Genomic DNA, 7094 nt, shown 5'->3' with positions numbered 1-7094 from the left:
TGAAAACGTATTGGTGGTTTTAACTTCGGCTCCCTTTCCCAACTTAATCTGAGCTACCTGTCGCTCTAATAGCAAATTCTGTTGTTTCAATTTCTCAACCCGTTCTTCAGCTTCATAATCAACTGATCTCGCCGATGCTGATCTCGCTCTCCTGCTAGACTGTGCCTGCCTTTTAGAAGTGGCACTCTGTCTCTCCAAATATGCCCAATCTGCAGCTTCTGTATTCGTGAGAAACGTACCATTACTGATGGCTATGAGATCTCTTACATCATCAGGAAGTAGCCCATCGTAGAACGCTTTAATCAATTCCCATGTCTGAATGCCATGGTGGGGGCATTTCCTAAGCAACTCCTTAAACCTTGTGAACGCTTCATGGAACGGTTCCCCTGAATGTTGCTGGAATGCTCTGATTGCATCTCGAGCTTCACTAGTTCTATTCATGGTGTAGTATTCCTCTAAAAACACCAACTGCATCTCTTGCCAAGTGTATATACTACCTGGAGGTAACGTGGCGAACCAGTGGCGTGCTTTGTCTTTCAGGGTGAACTGAAACAGCATCAGTTTCACATCATCTTTTGTAAACCCTGAAACCCCAATCGTTTGACAAATCGAATCAAAACTTGCAATGTGCAAGTATGGTTCTTCGGTCCTTTTTCCATAAAACTCCGACAAATGGCCTAAGTATTGAGGCCTCACCTCGAAAGGTCTGTTATTATTTCCAACCGGTGTGACTATAGCCGACGAGTTAGGTACTACAACTGGTCGACAATGACCTTCAACGCCTTGAATTGGTGCCCCTTGAACGACTTGTGGGACACCATCCACAAACTGTATCTGATCGCCCCTAAACCGATTATTAGCTCTTCCCGCATTAAACTGTGGGACTCCATTATGAACTTGATTTTGTGGAATCGGCCGCTGGATGTGATTTCTTTGGTTGACCTGTTGTTGTTCTGGATAGCCTTGATTCACATTGTACCCCTCATCGTATCTGTAACCAGCATATCTCCCATCGTACTGATTCTGATAATCATCATCTTCCCAACCGGATTCCCAAGTATGCACACTGCCTTCTCTGTGTTGGAAACCCTCATCATACCCATGTTGATGCTGTGGTTGGTTGAGACGAATAATTTCCCCATGTCGGAGATTCAGATTTCCTGGTTGGTTTTGTGGGCCTGGATTGAATTGTGGAAATGGTTGTGGTGGTGGTTGATTCTGGTTTTGGTTATTGGGCTGGTTTTGGTTTTGAGGGATTGGTGGATCTGGAATGGGTGGAATTGGATCGTTTTGGGCTTGGTTTTGTGGCTCTTGATCAGCCATCTCGATAGCTGCTTGTTCAAGGTCTTGAGCAACTGTTGACGACTGAGCTTTAGCTTTCACTGCTGAACGTAGAAGAACGCGATTCTGTCGAGCAGTCTTCTCTATCTCTGAATCAAACAAAAGCGGTGATGATTTCTTGGAAAACCTGGTATGCATGCAACACGAGAATCACTTGCACACAGATAAACAAGAAACCGAGCGTAATACTGAACGAAACAAACAAAAGACAAACAAAAAGAAATATTTTTGGATTTTTTGGGTTTTTTTTTTCTAATTTTTTTTTTCGAAAAACAACTAACTAAACTAAGCGCACCGATTCCCCGGCAACGGCGCCATTTTGATCGATGTCGTAAGGTCGGTCAAAAATAAAGTTAAAAGTGTCCTATTCACCTTTTACTAGTAAAGGGCAAGTAGGGTGTCGAATCCACGGGGAATCAGTGGAAAGTGTAAAAGTTCGTTGCTTTAATTATCATCTATTTCTAAACTAATTGCTTTTTGCAGTTTTGAGAATGATTGCGAAAACAAATGTAAATTAGAGTTGTAAACAATTATGAGAAAGTGGACCAACCTCCGGGTTTTCAGGTTATGCAAAAGATCAGGTTACTTAGTTACAACCAGTTGGAAATCACATAGACATGATTTGTAAACTTGTTTTGATAAATAATTAACGGACAATATATTTGATTGCAATGATCCACGATCGAAACCGAAAGATTGATGCAAATGAATAGTAGTCCAGTTAATTACCAATTTCAGATTTCATAAACATAGTCAAGTTCAATGATTAAAGGTTTAAAACAATGACATCCTAGAATTTAATCCCGGTTGTTGATGAACAAACCAAATAATTGATGAACACGAATGAATACGACAATCAAATAATGTTTAATCAAAACAAAAACAATAGGAACGACTAACCGAAAGTTTAATCGAATCCCAATCCAAAAAGTTGTAACAAAAAGCAAACCCAATGTTCAAACATAAACCCTAGTCCCGGAGACGGTCACGGGACGACTAGCCGCTCATGACGTTCGTACGATCCCCAAAAGCTTGGTAGAAGGTTGAATGCATGATGATGTTATGATGATTGATGGGAGATGTGTGATGATGTATGATCGAAGAAGATGAACTGAGAGCCTCCCCAAAGATTGTTATATCGCCCCCCCTCCAATCGTGATGAATCATAGGTGATATCATGATATTGGGCTGAATTTGGCCCAACTATATGTTATGTTGCTGCCCATTATTCGTACATGATGAAGCCCACCTTGCTGCCAATTATCGAGAATAATAGAGGTGATATATATATTCTCTTCAGTGGTTATCTGATCCCCAAAATAAATGAAGGCTGCCCAATATTTCATGAGTCCAGCCGTAAACCCCAAGCCATCAACTCACAAAATCACGTGCATACCTCATCTTTTTTTTTTCTTTTTGTCTAGATTCCGTAAGCCACATGTGGACTCCGTAAACTCCAAGTTCAAGTATCTGTTCAATTTTGTGGAGACCCTCTAGAAACCGTAAGTTACGGTTTGAAACCGTAAGCCACATCTTGATCTTGCTGTTCCTTGTGTTATGCATGCCGAACCAAACGTAATTCTTCCTTTCTGTTGACTATTGCTCTCCTCAATCAGCCGCCAACATCATTATTAATCCACTTTATTGACTGGCTCCTCTCAATTAATTCTATGCTTGTGTGTATATATGAAGATGTTGATGAATAATTATTCATGTGTTGTATGACTACCAATTTAGTAATTCTGGCTCTCAATTAATGATCCTCACCAACATGTAGTTCAACCACCTCTTCCAAAGTCAGTCGCCAAAAATGCCCCCATATTAATCCATGTGATGTGATGATGGATGACTTTATGAAACAATCATGGCTCCACCCAATGCTCCTAAAAATCCACCAGCCGCCACTTTTCCTTCTTGTTCATGTGTCATCTCATGTGCATGTTCCTCTAAGCCACGTGTATATGATGATGATATAATATTATGGCCATTCAAAATAGAGTCATTCACATGTGATAATGGCTGCCAATTAATATTTGTATCTCCCAATGCATCCATGTGCATGTTGTCTCCTCTTTCAATTTCCTTTTTCCTTTGATTTTCATCCAATCAACAATAGTTATCCTCTTTGAGAATCATGTAAGTCCACGTGATGTGTGTATGCTATGACTTGAGATTAATTAAAATTCACTAACTCCACTCAAAAGTCAGCACCTCAATTGCCGCCGCCGATCCCAGTCGTCCAAGATGTAAGCGTGATGATCTTGTTGGGTCGCTACTCCTTGACTTCAATGTTTCGCATCCTTTATGCATCTAATTCATTAATTCAACCCGAACCATACTCGAACACTTCCGTTTTCTACATTCGCCAACATCGGACATATCGACTTCAACTCAAAACATGTTAACTCCTTCGATTTAAGTGATTAACTTGCAAAATCACAATTTCTCGTAGTCACCTTATTTGAAGTGTATAATCACTTAGAACCGAATAAAACACACAAGTTAAACACTTTAAAGCTTGGTTTTCACTCTCTACATCAATTATTCAAGTCAAGGAACGACTGAAAGCAGCACGTGATCGACAGAAGAGTTATGCTAATAACAGACGCAAACCCTTAGAATTTCAAGAAGGAGATAAAGTATTATTGAAAGTTTCACCCTGGAAAGGAGTGGTAAGATTCATCAAAAGAGGAAAGCTAAGTCCCAGGTATATTGGACCTTTTGAAATTATCCGAAGAATAGGACCTGTAGCATATCAGCTACGACTGCCAGAGGAAATGGCAGGAATACATGATGTGTTTCATGTATCCAATCTTAAAAAGTGTTTAGCTGACGAATCACTCGTAGTACCTCTCGAAGATATAGAGATAAATGAGCAACTCAAGTTTGTGGAGAGGCCTCTACAAATTGAAGATAGGAAAATTAAGAATCTCAAACATAAAAGACTAGTTCTGGTCAAAGTGAAATGGGATTCCAAAAGAGGACCCGAGTACACGTGGGAACTTGAATCGGAAATGAAAAAGAAATATCCACACTTATTCCAGTAGATCTCGAGGACGAGCTCTAAAACAAGGTGGGGAGAATATAACAACCCTCGGTAAAACTGACACCTATCATAATAATTCCGACACCCTAATATATTTTTAAATATATCAATATGTCATTATATGTACCCCGTATGTGAAAACCGAGCCCCGAAAATAGATTATACTATATAAAATAAATAAAAACAAAAATTGTTAAGCTGAGGCGGGCCGCGTAGGGCCTCACCTCAAGTTCATGCGGGCCGCGCGAATAGGAAAACCTGATATCGCCAAAACCATAAGCCCAAGCGGGCCGCGTACATGTTTGGTTTAGTTGATGCGGGCCGCGAGTGCCCAGAATTGTGGCACAGCCCGGTGCGGCCACGTGTCCAACGCGTGTCGAACCTAGTATGTGATCGGACCAAGCTACGCATTGACCAGAGGTCAACGCGGGCCGCGTAGACCCGGCCCAAACCCCACGCGGGCCGCGAGGAAGTCCAATTACAGCCCTATAAAAGGAGGCAACGGGCCTTCAGTCCGTTTCGCTCAAATTTCTTTCTGTCTCTCTAACTTTTAAATAGTGGGCATTATACCCGAGTCCAATACCCCCTAAATTAGCGAGGTTCTGCTCTGTTGTAAGTATTATAACCCCTGGATACGTATTAGGTACTCTGCCCGATTGATCTAGGGTTCCGTAACGGCTGTCGTGGTTCTGCCCGACGTAGTCGTTGGAATGCCGTCTCGGGGAGAGTATTACTAATGTTAAAATGGGTTATTATACTAACACACGTGCATTTGTGTAAATTATAGATATTCACCAGGAAATCATAAAGGAAAACCCTAAAATAGCAATGTGAGTAATCTCCTTTTTGTTAACAGCTTTTACAAAACCTTAACCTTTTTACAATGCAATTTAGCAGTGATTGAGTCTTTGTAATTCTACAATTACTGCCGGTATGTTGGGGTTTTGTATACAAAATGTGAGTAACGTTACCATTGGACGAAGAGTTAGCCAATGTGTAATATGACCCTCAGTCAGACTTGACACTACTGAATGAGTAATTGGGTAGATATAAACATTGTAATCGCCCTCAATACTGTTTAAAGTTAAATTAATAATTCTTGATTAAATCGAGATTCATTCACCAGTATTTTCCACTGACAAAACCTTTTTAAAACGCGTTTCAGGTAACAAAATGTGAAAGCCAAACTAGAAGCCAGCTGGACAGCACTGAAGGCTTGGAAAAGTGGCTATAAAAGTTACCTGAATAAAAGAAAGCGTTTATTTCAATAAAGTGGGATTTATCCATGTAATTCAGCGTGTAATAAAAACTTGGGTTTCACCCATGTGTTTGATATTATAAAATAAGGTGGTTTACTCTGATTTAAACATTTCCTAACTACGGTCCTGATGAAATTTCCGCTGCCAAATAAATTAATAACGTGATACCACCGCAACTGGCTCACGGCCGCCCGTTCCCGGGAAGAAGGGATCGGGGGTTGTGACAGATGGATATGAGGAAGGATATGAAGATTTCTAGGGTATGATGAGTGTGATGGAGATCAAGGAGAGTTTGGTTATGTGCAAGGCCAACCTCAAGGAATGCCAAGTGTTGGTGGAGTGCCACAACAACAACAACTTATACCACAACACATTAGGCCGAGGTCACAATGGCCACAAGTGCAACGTCCTATACCATTGCAACAAGCTTGTCCACAGAATGTACAACCACAATTCCAAAGGCCAATTCAACACCCACCGATGCCACAACAACAATTACAACAACCACTTGCACCACAAGGGCATATACCAAGACCAATGGGTCCTGTTCGTCTAAGGGGTCGGTTTGGTGTACCAAGAAGGCATCTTAGAGAACATGCGAGGGGTATTGAAGCGCATTTTAGGCCGGTGATTACTCATAATCCTTCACCAGTGGTTATTCCTCACAACAACCAAGGAAGAACTTTTGAAGTAAGGACTAATTCTTTACAAAGTTTACCGAAATATAAGGGCCTAGCAACGGAAGAACCTTATTTCCATTTGGAGGCCTATGACTCAATTTGCAATACTCGTGGAGTCAAGGTTTTTCGGCCGACGATGTCAAGTTAGTTTCATTTCAATTTTCTTTGGAGGATAAGGCAAAGAAGTGGTTCTACACTTTGCCTTTGGCGTCTATTTATACTTGGGCGGAGATGCAACAAATATTTTTAGATGAATTTTACACCGCTCAAAAGACTAATGATGCTAGGAAGGGGTTGAGGAGTTTTCAACAACAACAAGGCGAAATGTTTCATGAAGCCTTTGAGCGTTTCAACATGATGATCAAGAATTGCCCTCATCATGGAATTGAACTTTGGGAGTTGATGAATGCCTTCCACGAGGGGTTGTGTGCCAAAGATGCTCGCGATCTAATGTCAATCACAAATAGCACTTTTGGTACAAATTACGAGAATGACGATTGGGAGTTCTTGGAACAAATGGCAATTACTTCAAAAAGGAAAGCTCAAGCATCAAGGAGAGCACGACCGGTCGTTACCTGAACTCAAGTGCATGCAGTTGATGACGGTAATGTTCAAACCTCTAATCAAATCTATGATGTTTGTGCTATTTGTAATGAAATAGGTCATGCGGCTGAGAATTGCCAAGGAATGGTGGAAGGGCAATATGAAGAAATTCATGCGGTACAAGGTCAAGGAGGGGGTGGTAGAAACTATAATATGAATTCTAAC

At 41.0% G+C, this 7094-nt stretch overlaps 1 non-coding gene across 1 annotated transcript; it reads right to left on the bottom strand.

Moving 5' to 3' along the window:
• Nucleotides 1-6606: 6606 nt before the first annotated feature.
• On the bottom strand, nucleotides 6607-6712 carry LOC118485992. The gene has a single exon (XR_004877849.1). It is a non-coding gene; the product is annotated as a small nucleolar RNA R71 (small nucleolar RNA).
• Between the last annotated feature and the right edge of the window lie 382 nt (nucleotides 6713-7094).

Source organism: Helianthus annuus, chromosome 13, assembly GCF_002127325.2.
Source record: "Helianthus annuus cultivar XRQ/B chromosome 13, HanXRQr2.0-SUNRISE, whole genome shotgun sequence".
Lineage (NCBI taxonomy): Eukaryota > Viridiplantae > Streptophyta > Magnoliopsida > Asterales > Asteraceae > Helianthus > Helianthus annuus.
The sequence above is the reverse complement of the archived record's forward strand: the minus strand, read 5'-3'. Positions and strand labels throughout refer to the sequence as shown.